General features: G+C 43.0%; 2 long non-coding RNA genes across 5 annotated transcripts in view; one reads left to right on the forward strand and one right to left on the reverse strand.

The window, feature by feature from the left end:
* Positions 1-463: 463 nt before the first annotated feature.
* Positions 464-3,411, reverse strand: LOC114011705 (uncharacterized). The gene is made up of 3 exons (XR_003553747.2): positions 3,251-3,411; positions 2,615-2,704; positions 464-947 (listed from the first exon to the last, which is right to left on the reverse strand). It is a non-coding gene; the product is annotated as an uncharacterized LOC114011705 (long non-coding RNA).
* A 12,210-nt stretch (positions 3,412-15,621) lies between these two features.
* Positions 15,622-16,269, forward strand: part of LOC114011717 (uncharacterized) — a 59,634-nt gene continuing 58,986 nt past the window's right edge. For all 4 annotated transcript variants that reach the window (XR_008748828.1, XR_008748827.1, XR_008748829.1 and 1 more), the window contains exon 1: positions 15,622-15,855. This is a non-coding gene — a long non-coding RNA (uncharacterized LOC114011717). The remainder of the gene's footprint in view (positions 15,856-16,269) is intronic.

A 16,269-nucleotide genomic window follows, 5' to 3' on the forward strand; every position in this document is an offset into this window, starting at 1 on the left:
ATGTTGTTCGATAGCAGCATTGCCCACGATGCATGTGCAGAAGCACATACTCCAAGCTGCCTCCCAATGGAAGCCTGCAACTTTTCCAAGCTCTGTATCAGACACATCTTACAGACCATATTGATAGAAATGATAAAAACTAGTATTAGAATAAAAGAAGTTTTCATAAGGCACAAAGAGTAATGCATTTCAGAGGTTGTTCAGCTTCAAAGCTGAGGGTAAGGGTATTCTGTTTGTACACCATTTCTGCTGACTGTGCTCTCTGTGCTAGCAAGAGTTACAAGAAACCGTCACAGTCATCATGTGAGATCTGCACCATATATTTTAACTGGCTTGACTTCCCCAGCAGTGTTCAGTTTTTCTCTATGGAAAAAAAAAGCTTCTAGCAACACAACACAAAGCTATTCCTCAGCATGGTGTGGCTTGTTGCATTTGTCCGTCTTACAGTGCAAAATCTTTGAGGTAAAGAATTAATTTTTGCATGTTTTTTTTGTTTTTGCATCCAGAAAAAAAGATGTCCACATTTTGGTATATTCTAGCATTCCACATTGTAGGAGAAAACCACAAACTGTGCACAACATGTAAGCAGGATGTAAAGTTACATGTCAAACTAGTTTTAGCTGTTTTAGAAGAACCCCCCACTACCACCTTTTGATATGTGGAAGGAATTATTACACAGGGTTTACAAGAATTGCAGAGTCACTATTCCCCTTGTGATGCTGAGTCATCAGATGGTAACAAATGAGCAAGAATGAGGCAACATGACCCACTCATTCAGCATTTGAACTGACTCCCATTTTCCCCTTTCCTTAAAGTTTCACATCTCCCTTCACTTGTCTCAGTTTGTCAGAAGTCACATGGAAGGACAGGCACAGTTTCACCTCGTGTGCATTCTTGGTTACCAACAGTGGAGTTGCACAAAGAGCGGTGTAGTTGAAGGGTCTTGCCTGGAGGAGAAATAGATGGAAGTAATAGTTGCTTTTGTTAAACTGAGTATCTGGGCTTTTGGGAAGTGGGATAAGAGGAGTTAAATGAATGGAGAATGTGGAAGAAATGGAACTGTTTTGATAAATCCCAGTGAACAGAAAGCAGCATTCAAAGGCTATAATGTTTAAGATTTTGAAAACGTAGCAATTTTGAATGCATGTATTTCTGAGACCTTCTGGGGAATGTTGCTTTTAGAAAAGACATTTTAGTTTTCCAACTTTTTGTTTAACTGTATACTAAATTGTTAAGTCCGTTTTGAAGGTCCTGATTATTTTTCTGTGCTTCAGTCACTCCCAACAAGATGGTCCAGTCTCACCTAGTTGAAACTTACTTGAAAAACAGCAAATACTTGTGCTTACATAGATGCTAAATCGGGCCCTCGGGCACACCGAAGTAACTGCTGGTGGATGTTCTGCTCATGGAATCACTCTGGGTTCACAACAACAAGGAACTGGAGTGTGACACAGTACGGCTCCTGCCTGACCCACCTGGCCTCAGCTCTAGTGGATGCAGATTTGCAACAAGGATCTTCAGAACTACAAGCTTGAAAGTCCCATTGCCAACTCCTGCAATTTGCCATGACCATTCAAGGCAGATATTCTTCAGTGTTCTTTAGAAAGGAAATTATTATGTAAATTATTAGATCACCAAGGCAGCAAATGCTCAGAAGAGGCTAACGTCTTCACTAATAAATTGCTGAAGAGAGCCACAATATATACATTTAAGAGAGGAGAGAAAGCAAGCAAGCAATCAACAATCTTCCTGTCACAGACTTCCCTCAGAAGCTGAGGGAATTATGAATTTCACCAAACTTTGAATTAGCTTCCTCTGGAGAAGAGATGTGTCTTTGGCATGGATCTCTTTAGAAACCCAGGGAGGGATTCATGTCACCTGGCTCCAGACAACTCCAGTGCGGACAACTGTGTATGATCCAGTCACCCCGATTCATTTATGGTTGAGTCAATGGAGGGAAGCAGGGGTTTCTAGATCATGATTAATGACCATTTTTTGCCAAGCAATCAAGATGTGATGAATTGTGCTTTGAAACTGTTGACTATTCTCCATAATCCGTAGGAGAAGGTACACGACCAGCTCCTATGGAGGTGTTCAGACATTTGCAGTTTAGGTATCGACAGTCAAAGTTTGGAAAAAGTGAATCTCACACCTTTTTCCTAAATAACAGGAAAAATACAAGAATCTGAGCATTTGTATGAGCAAAGGTCATAGGTTTTTTAGTGGTAAAAAAGCTTTTCTTTAATAAAAAAAATCTGACTTTTAAAAATTATAATATTTAGTAGCTAATTATAATCTCTTCCTTCTCTTCAGCAAAAAATAAGGGAGCAGAATCTGCTAGAGGCTTGTTCAACCACAGGTTAATCTTAAATCACATCCTATTAGATGGGAAACATAAAGAAATGTTTTGTTCACCCGGTTATTTTCTACAGATTTTCCGAGTGGCCTATAATTTGGCCTAACACTTTACCTTGGAAATGTGGAAGCATATGGCACGACCTTCAACTCCTAATAGCCTTCAAGAAGCTGAAGTTGGATTATTTGGGGTCATGGGTAACAACTGAGAAGCCATAGGTCAAATTCAAAACCATATTACATCTCTAGAAAAAATTACCTTTCCAATAACTTCTGGCATGACCTCTAGCGTTGATTAATCTGTGAGGGGCTTTTGTCATCCGTTCACACATTCACGTATTCAAAATCTCTGGATTAAATATAAAGAAAAGTTCTTTTACCTTGATTGTTATGGTAGAATGTTTTGGGCTTTTTTCTTTCTTTCCTTAAGGACAATTCTTGTTTTAGAAACACTACTTATATTAAATACTTTGCCACTGAAGCTGATTTTAATCATATGCATGAATTCCACCAGCGCTGCTCTACAGAATACAATGGAAATATCACGAGATCAAATAAGTAGATTTTCCCCTTTTGGGGACAGATACACTTTTAAAAGAGGCATTGATATCCAATAGCCGTCTTAATTTATGACATGCTTAATTTTGTGCATGATTACTATAGCTGCCTTTGTAAAGGAGTGAAAATCCATGTTTTAATATTCTGTACTCAAAGGCTTTGCTGTTACAGTATTGCTTGTGCGGGTGCACAAGTCTTCATGACTGATAGGAGTGGCAGACACCCTGGCCATCAACACAGTGAAAATTAATATTTGAGTATCAGTGAGGCAAGCATAAGGGACAAAAAAAGGTCTGGAGAAGCAACAGAACCCAATTTTGTTTATCGACTTACTTACCCCAAAGCAAATTTCTCTGCAATCTAGAACTGCCTTCCCTGGGATAACATCCTCAAACGAACAGAGATGAAGCTTCTTTCTGCCTACTGGTTCAGTCCTGTCAGGAATAAATGTGACTTGATTGTTCTGTACATCACCATGAGGAGAGCTTGGCCAATGCCAACTGCATTTATATCTACAAAAGAAATAAACAGGAAAGTGGCAAAATGAAAGTGGAAGAAGCTTGAACAAAAAGACTTACAGAAAAAAACCTCGTTATGTTGCCTATCACTGCTACATGGGCAAATATAGTTCAGTATGTCTCTAAAACACCCATATGCTTTCAGATCAATAAACAATATGTGATATCATTGGTCAGATATTTATATTGTAATAACAATTCAAAGAAAGACTAAAAATTCTACCAGTTGTCATAAGAAATGTTACCTGTCAGAAAATAACACGATGACAGGTTGCTTGTTTTATAACTGTGCTTCTCCCAGTTTATACTGGGAAGTTGATGGAAGAATTATAATTCCCAGGCATGTTAGGCATTTATTTAGGAGACCACTGAGCCAGGCTTGTGAATCAGTGTCTTGTGAAAGCTGAGTTATTGTCATTAAAAGTGTAAACACAGCACACTTGAGGAAGTGAATCTCTATTTGCATCAAAGACAAAGCAAGTTTTGTTCAAGAGGGAGAAATATCTAATTGTTTAAATCATTTGGGGTTTTTTTAGGTATGTCTGAAAGTGGTGCTAGAAGCTGCATCTGCAGAGGAGGCTTGACATCCAAGGGAATTTGACTTCTGCACTCCAGGCTGGAGCTGAATTTCATCTTTCAGATTCATTGCTAAAGCGTGTTGAGACATTTGTCTCTCCCATGGGTTAACAGAAGTCTGTAAAATTGAGAATTCAGCATATACCACACTGAATTCGTTACCTAATCACAGTTAACTAGAATGCCTTGTGTAGGGATGCCCATGAGGTAGTTCTATATTTTTCTCTATACTCTTTTGTAACCTTCCATATTACAGTCTTCAGATTTCAAATGACATGCTAGAAGGAAAACTTACTATTTGGGAAACAGTAACCCGATAGGAAGAAAGTATATGTTGCAGCATGCTCTGCTAATGTAGCTTACAGCTCTGCCTCTGCGAACCCTTCCTCCTCTGCACTAGTATCCTCTGCCCCTTGGTCTGGGTATCTAAATTCTCAATGTCAGCTGTTTTTGTGTTACGCTGATGAAACAAATCTACAGCTTGCTTGTAAAGAAAAGGGCAGGTTCCTTTTCTGGGCATGTTGTTTTCTCCACCAAACTCTGTTAGTTTTCTTCCCCGTGGAAGAGTACTACTGGGAACGCTTGAGTGTTGTCCTGGCTGAAGGGTGACCTACCTCTGCCTGTAGCTCAGGAGCTGGGGAAGGACCTGGAAAGCACAGCTGTACCGGCCAGTGGGACTGCTCACGTGCTTGGTGGTAGGTGTAGATGGTTTTGGAGGAAGCATAATGTGGAAAAGTCTTGCTGAACAGTCTTTTGCACCAAACGCCAAACCTGCACCAAGATGAAGATAGACTACAGTTTTTTTACCAATATTTGCATCCTAAGAATGAGGAACAGAGCCCTGCTGGAAAAAAGAATGAAAAATTCAAGTATAAGACTTTACATCAGGCTGAAACCTTCATCATCACAGGTTAGCGTTCCGAAAAGGCAACCCTTGTGTTAGGGTTATGCTAGGTAGCACCTTGTAACTGGAAGGGCTTATATGTCACGCTACATTGGAATAGGCATACACTTTTCACCTCAGCTCAGTAAGTTCTTGGCATCAATCACAACTGCCTCCTTCTTCACCTGAAGTGGTTTACACAAAACTGCCCATAATTCACTCTTTCTGAGGTTCTCCAGCTCAATGAACCAAATCAAACCACCCCTGCAGATTACGGCAGGCTCACTGCTGCTCTCTTCCCTGCGCACCACGGAGAGCAGGAGGTAAGTAGAAAGCAGTTACAGTGCACCCTGTCTGCGTGAACCAGCCTCATTCTTCATTTTGCATTTGAAGTTCTGGATTTACCCTCCTCTCTCCACCTTCCCCAGCAGCTTCCCTCCACCCTGGGTATAAGCCATGCCAGATGTTGCTTTGTTCCTTCACTTTATAGCAATGTTGCTGCTGCGCTTTGCGTGCAGATGTTGGGGTCATAAAACGCCAGCATCATACTCCTTTCAACATTTTCTTTTTAATCTTTTTCTCCACACAGTTCCTCCTACCTCCACCATCCAATAGGCAGTTATGCAAAGTCCGTTCGCACGTGTGCTGAGTCCTTAGGGTCTATGGACCAAAGAAGGTGGCATGAGCACAGACTGCTGTGCTAGCACTGGCTTTTGCACAGTTCAGCTCCTTGCTGCAGTGGCCAGGTACTCTGATACTGGAAATTTTAGCTTCCAGTCTCAGGAGGCAGGAATCAGAAAGCTCCAGAACCTCCTCATCCAGCAGAGCTGAAAAGGAGAACGAGTGCCATGATTGCCATGACTGCCTCCTGATACCTTTTAGCTGCGGGCCAAGGATTTCTTAGAGCAAAGCATCAAAGCAGAGAGCTGAGTTGTAATATGAGGGGGTATGGAGGAGCAAGAGGATATTCTTCTTTCCTTCCTTCCTTCCTTCCTGGGGATTCCTGGCAGTTAAGCTGAGTTCAAAAGCATGGAAGGATCAGGAAGCTATTTCAGTGGATGAGGCCTCTGGCACGTACGCTTCAGTCTGGTGAGCATCTTGGTGAATGCTTTGCAGTGTGGGAGGTTCCATGCTGAGATCAACAAGTCTTCCAACCTTTAGTGCTATTCTGGTTCAGTTGGAAGCCCCCATCTGTTATTATCCTCAAGAGTCTCCCTGTGTAGCAGGGTCATCCCTGGATGTGAAGCTACAGCTGATCAGATGTTACTTGCACCTTCTTCAGTAGGTGGAAATCTAGAGACTTACTGTGTGTGGTAAACACCTTCCTGAAATCTGTATCGCTGCCTGGGGGGTGGGAAGCCAAAAAAAAGCAAGGCAAAGAGCAAATCCATCAGTTTCTATTGCACCTAAAGACCTGACTTTGTTTGCAAGTGAAAATGAGATTTATGTTATCAGCCTGCTCCCTTAATGATCATTGGCCGACAATGCAAACCCATCACCTAATGGAGTATGACTGGCAATCCCCACTAAAGAAAGAGCTCTGGTTGGGATGGCAGAGTTTGATCCAGGTTAGGTTTGAGGTATGCTGCCAAAATACTGAAGGGACTGAAGAGGGTCAGAAAGAGAGAGGCACTTGCGGCAAAAATTTTAATCAATTAATTTAGCCCGTTTCTTTTTTTTTTTCTTTGCTTGCAAAATGTTCATGGGCTGATTACAGTTTCTCCAAATCTATTTCTTATTCAAATTTACTGAATGGCATCTTTTGCCCTTTTAAAAATAAATAATATTGACTGATTATAAACAATTCTGTGGGAGGACACGCTGTTCAGTATTCAAAATACAGTCTGATTTAGCTAATGACTTGGTCACATGGATCACACAGCATCATTTCTCCTCTCCAAGTGACAGCTATAGATCTTGTGAGTCAGGAGGAAAATCAGAATACACCAGGGCTATGGATACTAAGGGAGTAGGATCTGATAAACAGGTTAGGGGAGTTTTAAACTTGGCGCATCCTAGAAGAAAAATCAGCCCTCCTGAGATTCGCTGGCTGGGTGCAAAGGTTATATTTAACTTTCTTTGCTTGCCTATCTCAGACAGAGACTTATACCAGAGAGCCAGAAAGCCCCTTTTATCTGTGCATGTCCTAACTAGTTCTGAATCTTTAATAAATGGAGAATGGAAACTGAGCATAAGCGAAGGAACACACAGGGTATGGCAAAATCTTGGATTTACCTTTGTGCTGTCTGACCAGCATGTTCTCAGCTGCAGTGGAAAGGATTCTGCTTTGCTGTTATTATAAGCCAACAGTAAATTTTTTACCTCCTGGTGGAAAAAAAAATAATATGAACACAAAAATTGTGACTGAAGGAGAGACTGAGACAAAGTGTCATCTCAGCGCTCATCCTGAGCTGAGGAATTTTACACCCCACCCATTCCCCCAGGGCTGTGCCCACAGTCTGTGTCCAGTTCCAAAAAGTCAGACATGAGTGTCCACCTGAGGTCACGGGAGGGATGGGGCAACCCTGTCCTGCAGCACATGGAAATGTTTAGGTGCTGCATCTCCAGTGCTGGGGACTGTTACAAACATGTTAAATTCCCATCTGTAGGGAAAGACACCCACTGAATTAATCTCTCTTTGTGACCAGTCTGGACAATCTCATGAGCTTCCTTTCAGTACTGTTTTTGGGACTGGACACAATATAAGAAAAAGGTCCCCAAATCCTCCTTGCCCAGGCCCTGACTGAAAGGCAATTTATTCCAGGCTTTCGTCTCCTGAGGCTCTGCCAAAAAGAGGGTAACCCGAGTGACTTTTGAATGCAGCCACTTGAAGTTCATCGTTTCCAGGTTCTGTGCAAGTGAAGGTAGATTGCCTCAAATATTTGCATAGCACAGTGCCGGGAAGGAGCATGAGTACAGATGATGCAAATCAAACCTGTATCTGAATGAAGTCTGCAGTGTTGTTTCATCTTTTGCAGCATCACCAAGGTCTAAGCAGATGTGATTCTGGCCTAATCTGAAATACGGGACCAGGATTAAGTTGAAATATTGGGAAAAGCATGGAAGAGAAAGGCTGAGGGGCTCTGGCAGGGCTGTGCAGGACAAGCCGCACATCACCTGCCTGCACACGAGAGCCTCTGGGGCCTTCTGCTCACTGCAGGACTGTTCCTAACTTTACATTAAAGCTAAATTTAGCAACACAAACAATATGATAGAGTCATATGGAAAAAAGCTCAGAGACTGTGAATCCATAGCATTATTACCAGCACAGAGTTATTTCAAAACAGCTGTTAAGAAGTAGGGGTGTGCTTATGCATGAAAATCCAAGTGGAAGTCTTTATGGCAAGAAACACGTGCTTGCTTTTATAAGTCCACCTCCCACCCTTATTTTTTTGCAGTTTCACCCTATTGTCAAATTCTATTTCTTCCACTACTTTTGCCTTCCAAAGAAAGCAAACATGTCCCATTTCCAGCAAAACGCTTATTCAGTGCCCGTCTTCCCAGTGCTAATGGCTTTCTCAGATGGAAGATGTCGTGCTAGGCAAGAACCAAATGAAAAAAATAAACAATTAATGGGCAGGATTCATTGTTTTTTACATGCCTTAAAATTTTGCTTTCCAGATTGGCAGCACCATGGGAAACCCAACACTTGGAGGAAGAGCAGTGCATATGGTGAATATGGGGGAAGTGAAGATGTAATTCAGGTAATAAGTGAACGCTGAGAGGGTTTTTTTCTTCTTTTCTTTTTTTTTTTTTTTTTTTTTTTTTTTTTTACAGGCAATGATTTTATAGCACATATCATCAAGTCCATATTAAACAGAGTTTCTGGGCTAATGCTTTCCAGCCTTGACTCTTAGACTTAGTAATTGTTCCAAATAGTACTTTAAAAGGTCTTAGCTGTATAAATACATGAGAACTCAATGTTTCCCTTGTGGAATAAATAAAAAACAAGTTAGATTAAAAATAAATTTCTTTTTTTAGTATTTCCAATTATGTATTGGCCAAAGAGGAAAAAAATCTCTATCACATGAAAAGGACTTGATGTTCCTAATGTTATTTTACAATTAACCTCTAATTTGATATTAGTTTTGGATGCACAAAAGGCCTCAGAGAAAGCCTACATACATTAATTTCTGCAGGGCAGACTTACAGAAGAAAATCAAGTTCAATAAGAATGATTGTTCTTGGCTATCAGACTTGGGGTAGAGACCCCCTTAATGTGACAGATGAACTACCCGCATACAAAGCACTGGGAGGACTAGGGGCCAAGCTGCAGCTTGTTCTATCACCACAAAATAAGCTTCATCCCATAGCAGCACCATCTATCAGGGTCCCCACAGCACCCCACTAGCAGCACAAAGTGGTTTTCTGCACAGACACATGGAACTGGAACTGCTCAATCAAAGAGCATTTGAATTCAGCGGCGAGAGCTTTGTCCAGTCTGATTTTAAACTAACCATCAATTCACCTTTTTGCCATTTCAAATGATTCTTTTGCCATCTGATTACATTTTCTTAATTAATATTTTGCTATATATTAGCTGTCCTTTATTAAATGCAAATTTGCAGAGGATTAAACCATAGAATAGATCTATGTTATATTGACTATCACAGTAAAAATCTCAATAAGCACGAGTGTTTTCCTTTGTTTTAGAAATCGATGGATATTTAATTAACATGGGGTAACAACTCTTGTAACTAGAAGAATCCCTTCAGATTTAAATGAAATCATTACATATGTTAAATCAGAACACAGATATATCTGAATAATTTCAAAGTTCTCTATGAACAAGAATGAATTTAAACACCCTCCATTCTTCCAGCCTGGTGCAAAATGTGATGCTTTATCCCAACATCCTCCTAACCTGGACACTCAGACACCCACTCAAGAGGGAATGTGGAGGATGCTCAGAGGCCAGGATGCCTGGCTGAAGGAATGCAAACCCATGCCATTTCCTGAAGCATTAGGCAATTCTTCCTGGCAATAGCTGGTAGGTACTAGAGACCATGTTTGCTAAAGGTTAGAACATCCACAGAAGACACAAGCAGTCTTCCCATGAGCATTGAGTTGACTCTCATACACTAAAAATCCTTAAGTATTTTCCAAATTCTCATTCATTCTGGGTGCTTAATTTGAATTTAGGGTAGCTTAGCCTGTCTGTCCACCCAGCCCTCGATATTGGAAAAGCTACCGGTGAAGGCATTGCTCTCCAGCTGGGACTTCTGAAGTCACTTAATGATGTCACACAGACTGATATTCCATGGGAGCTGGGTGCCTACGACTTGGACACTGTTGATAACTCTTGTTTTTAATTTTTTTCTTTTTCATCCCAAGAAAATCTAAAGAAAATTTTCACACATGCAGTGTTTCCAAGACAAGGTTAAGGCAGCATCTAATGTTTGGGAGTGGAATTAAGGAAGAATTAGTACTAGACCAGCTGGCAGAAAGAAGACGATGACAAAAATCAGTGTGGCTGGAAGGAATATTTTCTGGGAATTCTGGAAATTCCCATTTTGCCTATCAGTACACGGCTTACATTGTTTTACTTGTCCTTGTGTCTGAAATAAAACCAGTGATACCCTTCAGGTTAAAGTCATGCATCTCCTTTGCTGTGTCATGATGCATCTGCAGCATGGCAATGTCTGGGTAGATGTTTTGGAGGGAGAGTTATAAGTCTTGCTTTCATGGGTTACAAAGATCATTTACACCATGAAAGGAAATAATTTATTTTAAACAAAATATTATTTATTAATTATATATGAGGAATAAAGGGTTTGTTTGTTTGGGGAAGCAAAAGGGCTTTCTCTTGGTTCAAGTCCCCCTTTCTCCCCTCCTTCAGGCTGTCTAACATGACAACATCCCCCCTCCTCATGCTCAGCATTGTCAGTGAGGGGCTGGGGATCCTGCATCCTTAATCACTGCACCAGGGCGGGAGGGGGGTGAGGGGATGCACAGTGCAAGAAAAGAGCAAAGCTGACTGAGATGGATCGCATCGTTTGTGCCAGGACTGCAGACCGCACACCTCAATCCAGCAGCGACACTAAATAATAGTAAGCCCCAACGTTATGAATAGGCTGCGGAGTACAGGGCCTGGATATGGACTTTATCAGATAGCGACCTAGAGATTAACCTCCTGGCCCCCTAATCGGGATTGTGCTGGTACACCATTTATTACCCGTGTCGGGCAGGGGGTGAGACGGGGAGAGAGGGGGCAGACGGCTGCAGGCAGAGCAGGCAGAGCATGCCCGCCGTGCGCGGAGCCGGGCCAATTTCACAACAGCCGCTCTGTCTCCTGCTGAAGGTTTTGTTTTGTTTTCTTCATTGGATTCTAGGGTAAAAATTCTTGGAGTCTTTATTTACTGCCAAGTGGAACCACCGTGTGACTCCGGAAATACCTGTCGCCTAATTAAATTGTCTAGAGAGGAATTTTGGAAAGCACTTCTAATTCAGGAGCTTAATTTAGGCTGGGCCCATGCACCAGAGCTTTCTGTCTTATTATTAGATGGAATTTTAATCATTGCAGATCTCCCCCCACTCCCAGCATTTTTTCCTCTCTCCCCGTCCCCTAACAACCTGATTCTGGCACAATTCCCTTCCCCTTTAACCCTCCGGAGCTAAAAATAATATCCTCCTGGAACTAACCAAAAAAGAAAAAAAAAAGAAAAGAAAAAAAAAAAAAAGAGCAAGCAAGCACTGAACCAGAGGTGTTTAATTAGCAGGAGTGAACTGGAGATGGGTTCAGCAATCATTTTACAGCAGCCTGTCTAGAGACAGACCAAACGCATTATGAGAAAAACCCGGCTTATGGGTCCCGGGAGAAAGGAAGGTGATGTGTTCTCAGGGCAGCTTAAGCCTGTAACATCTGTAAGATGCAGCCCTCATATGCCTGGATTAAAACAAAAAAAGGTCTTGTGGCGAGTGAAAGGATGCTATAAGAAAATGGCCTTAAGTAAATGTTTCAATCTGGCCAATCACTCTATGCACTGTTATTTTTTGCAGTTAAATTGCACTTTTCCACGTAATTGCACAGAGGAATGAGATACAGGACACAGGAGTGATGGAGACAGCACAGGGTGGGCAGTGATGGTACCCACACAGATCACAGACATGTCACTTTTCTGAACCCAAGACCTCAAGAAAGCAGTGGCCTCACAGGTGGTTAGGAACCATGAACGTACCTTTAAAGCACACTGAAATCTTTAGATGGGAAGTATAAAGTGTGGTTAAAACGAGTAGGTCAAACTCTTTCAGACAGTGACTGTGTGTGCATCCAGGGCCACAGGTAACAGCCTCTGATCCTGGCATCTTCATGCAACCACTGGCAGAGAAAAATGCTGGAGAAGCTGCATGGACAAGTTGAGCCCAGCCCAGGCTGCGTGAGAAGTAAGAGCTTTACCCTGTCCGGTGGAGTCATCCTGCATTTACAGTGATGCAACTGCCACCATGAATGCATCTTCGGCATTTTTCACTGGAAATGAAAGGAGATCCCAGAACTTTCATCTTCCTTGCAAAGAAAGGTTTCCTTGCTGCAATCAGATTTTGCTAGGATTACAGGAAAACTGAGGGAATTCCTTTTGTTAATCAAACCTCTCTGACAACTGTAACGCACAAGCAGCTCTGCTCTAGCATGGAGTTTTAAACTGGATCTGTGTGTGGACAGCACACACTGGAGAGTTTTTGCTCAGAGGGTTAGTGCTGCACACTTTCCCTACAGCTGTTTTAATTCTTCTGTGTTGCATCAGCTCTGGGCACCAGCCTTCGCTCACCCTGGGGTGCCCCGCAGCACCCAGCTCCGCACCGCTGTGCCATAGCAAAGGGAAAACTTGTCTTCTCTGAGGACTGAAATTTGAGATTTTCTGTTTGGACAAAGCTGAGAAACCACTAACTCAGCAGCTGGATTTAGTCTGAACACACACACACCTACACACACCCAGGATTCTCCTCCTGCTGCAGAGAGGGTAACATCAGTATTGCTTTTAAACCCAGGGAGAGCAACAGAAGCCACAGGAAAGCGAACAGAGAAATGCATTGACCTACCACCTCTTCAAGGCAGAGGCATCTAGAATGTTATGTTTCTTTATAAATACATACACATATAGATGTCTATAAATCTGTAATATATATAATACACCTGGGTTTATGTTTCCTACACCCCTACGCCTGCACAAAGCACATTGCTACCTGGAAAAGAGGCGAAATGACCACCTGACACCTGATCTGCGCAGGGAAGTGCTTCAAATCCAGCCTGGGATCTGGTGCCAGATTTGCCAACCTGAGCACATGATGGGTTACACAGAAACGGCTGGGAGTATGAGCTCACCTCCCATCAAAGATATTCATTTGCAATCCTAAACTGAAGTGCTTGGATTTTGAAAGATGTACATGCGTTCCCATACATCTATAGATAAACAACTCCCCTAAATTTTTGACTTCTTGCAACTTGGAATTGCTTTTTTTTGTTCAGCTGTATTTACGGGGCTAGGTTGCCTGCTAAGACCATTAAGTATCAATCATTCATTGTTTCATTAGTGCTGAAATGACTCTCTAATTGACTTTGTAATTGTAGTTCAAAGCAACTTTAGCACAGGCTCAATGAAGTCTTCCTAGAGGCCTCTCTGCATCCTGCCTTTCATCTGCTGTCACTGGAACTTAATGGAGATGCCTCCAGCAGAAGGATGGTAACAGGCAGATCACTTGTTTGTAGGATATTGCTTTATTTTGTATTTAGTTTGATTTTACTTTTTTCTTCCAGGGTCTGATAATGACTTGATGTTTCTGCATTATGGGATATTTGTCTGCTAATTATCTAGCCAGGAGCTAAGCCATCACGTAGTGGACTCAGGAAATACACCATGATACTATGGACAGCAGAGGCGCCAAAATGTTCTTGATGCTTTCAGAATCCTGGGAACGCTTTTTAAATGGTCTCTTGTTTTTAATCATTCTGCAAAGGCAGATTTTTTTAATTTAAGTCTGAAGTTTATGCACACTTCCCTTGGCCTGATTCTTTTTACAGGCACTGCGGTGCAAAAGCCCTGAGACTCAGCAGTGCAAGGGCAGGCATGCAGAAGGAAAAGCACTGAGTGTCTTCAAGCTGACTAACAGCCACCGGCTCCTCCCTTCATCCAGCTGAAACGGACCGAACCACCGGGGAGCCCTCGCCACAGCAGCGCAGGAAAGGGAAGCAGGAGGGAATGCTGCTTCCCCCAAGCTAAAGATAGAAAGCAGAGTTCTCCTCTGCTTTTGGCAGAGGAACAGGAGTGGCATTTCCCCACCTACTTCCCCTTATGTTGGCCCTACCAGCATGGAAGGCAACATGCTACAAAACTGCAGAGGAAGCAAACTTGCAATGAGAAGAGACGCGCTGCTAAAAATACCAGAAGCAAGCAGTTTTGGCTGGGAGGCAATGCATGGGGTGCTGGAGGGCCAGAACTGGCTTGTTAAAAAACATACCTAGATCTTATGGTGCTGTGACATGGAGACTTCAGCAGCCAGTAACAAATCTTTTTAAAAGGCTCCACATCTGCATCACCGCCTTTGAGAGAGCAGCATCCTGGGGACCGTTAACCCCAGCTAACCTCTAGTGCTCACAAAAGACCCTGCACCGAGGTCATTGTTGTTATTACAAGATTATAATAAAATAAATATGCTGTTGATCTGGTTTAAATGTGTCATGCTCTCAGCTAGTACTGGTAGAGATTTCACCGTGCCGTGCTTAGGCCAGCTGCAATTCCCAAGTCATTATCTCACCTTTCCAAAAGCTTCTGTTGAATATTGGAGTAGGAATGAGTGTGCTTGATAGCATCAAAGGTTTGAGTTTATGACCTATCACCTTCTTACAGCGTTATTGCTTAATTTGTGGTGGATGGGTGAGATCTCAAGACTGTTTCATGCAGGTGCAGATACATCAGCTTACTCCTGCTGGAGCAGAATTTCTAGAAACCAGGAGACAGGTTCTCCATGGACCTGGTAGGATGTCTCCAGATTTGCTCCAGAATGAGAGGAAGCATAGACCCCGGCACATACAGGATCTGCTCTCCTCATGTAGAGCAGCTCAGCTCACAGTGCTGCACTAAACTGCATCCCCCAAAGCCCATCACAGCTGCAGGTAATAAACAGCTTCTGTGCCCAGGCCAAGAGCTGCTTTTGCTTTCATTTGTCATGTCAGCACCACGGCGGTCCTACACTTCTGCAAAACCTTCCATCAAGCCGTAGCTGGTAAAGCTGCTCACAGAGCAGTTCCACTGCAGGGAGCCCACAAATCAGTGTGTGCTCAAGCAGAGGCAGAAGCATCAGCAGCATGGGTAGCCTGGGCTGTCCTGTGTCCCACTGCACCCAGGTGCAAGGGAGAGCTCCATGTTACCACCACCACCACCAGCAGCAGGTCTGGGACAGTGCCCTAAAGCCTCTGGCTGCTGACTTCAAAGGAAGAGCCTTTGCCCTGGGAACTCCTGCCATTTGGCACGCACATGCCAAAATGAGTAACAGCTAATTTTTAACCTAAACATGGGTCCAAAAAGAGGGCAGAGGTGTAAGTGAGGTGAGAGGCAAAAAAAAATGAGAAACCAAACCCTTCCCCCCCAGTAAAACTCTGCTGGTTTCCAGGTGATTCCTTTTATTGCTTTCTGGTGCCTCCTGATTCTGATCACCTGCCTGGGGATCCTGCCTGGTACCCTTAATTAGATATAAGCAGTGCATTAAGCTATGGGGTGCTGGGGGTTGGTGTGGGGGTTGGCTGGGTGCTTTTGTGTGTCCTGTTTGAGCATGCAGCCTTGGTGGCCTGTGCTACTGGGGGTGTTTGATGCGGTGGGCTCTGCTGCCTGTTTTGCTTGTGAGCATGGGCAGCAGCGATACCCAGGAAGGGCAGATCAAAGCAAGGAGGGTTGGATAAGCCATTGGATTTCTACTCAGCGTAGCGGAGCTGACAGCAGTCATTTCTCTCTGAGCTAACTGGTCGGCATTCAGGTAAATAAAAATATTTTGTGCTGTTAGCTGTGCCATCTGCTACCCCCCCACACCCCACCCCCACCCCCCCCGGTGGTGGACACAGAAAGCTGCTGCAGGGAAGAAGGCACTGAAAGGCCCAGGCACTACCTCAATTCTCTGTGTAGCTTAAAAAGAAGGTTTCTGCAAAGAGCTAATCCTGCCTGCCTTGCACAGCCTGGGTGCAATGTTTGAAAGCAGTTTTTGGTTGTGATAAGAAATGATTCTTCTCTGAACAACAACAAAAAGGTGTTCCTTTACAGGAGTCTGTTTTTAAGGTCCATTCTTTTGTAAGTCTCATATTCAGGTGGATTTAAGGGTGAAGGGAATGATATGCCTTATCAAAAGGGCCACTGTGGAGCTGCTTTGGTGGCTGTTTAAGAAAAAGCTTTGTCA

The sequence above is a fragment of the Falco peregrinus genome, chromosome 9, assembly GCF_023634155.1.
Source record: "Falco peregrinus isolate bFalPer1 chromosome 9, bFalPer1.pri, whole genome shotgun sequence".
Classification (NCBI taxonomy): domain Eukaryota; kingdom Metazoa; phylum Chordata; class Aves; order Falconiformes; family Falconidae; genus Falco; species Falco peregrinus.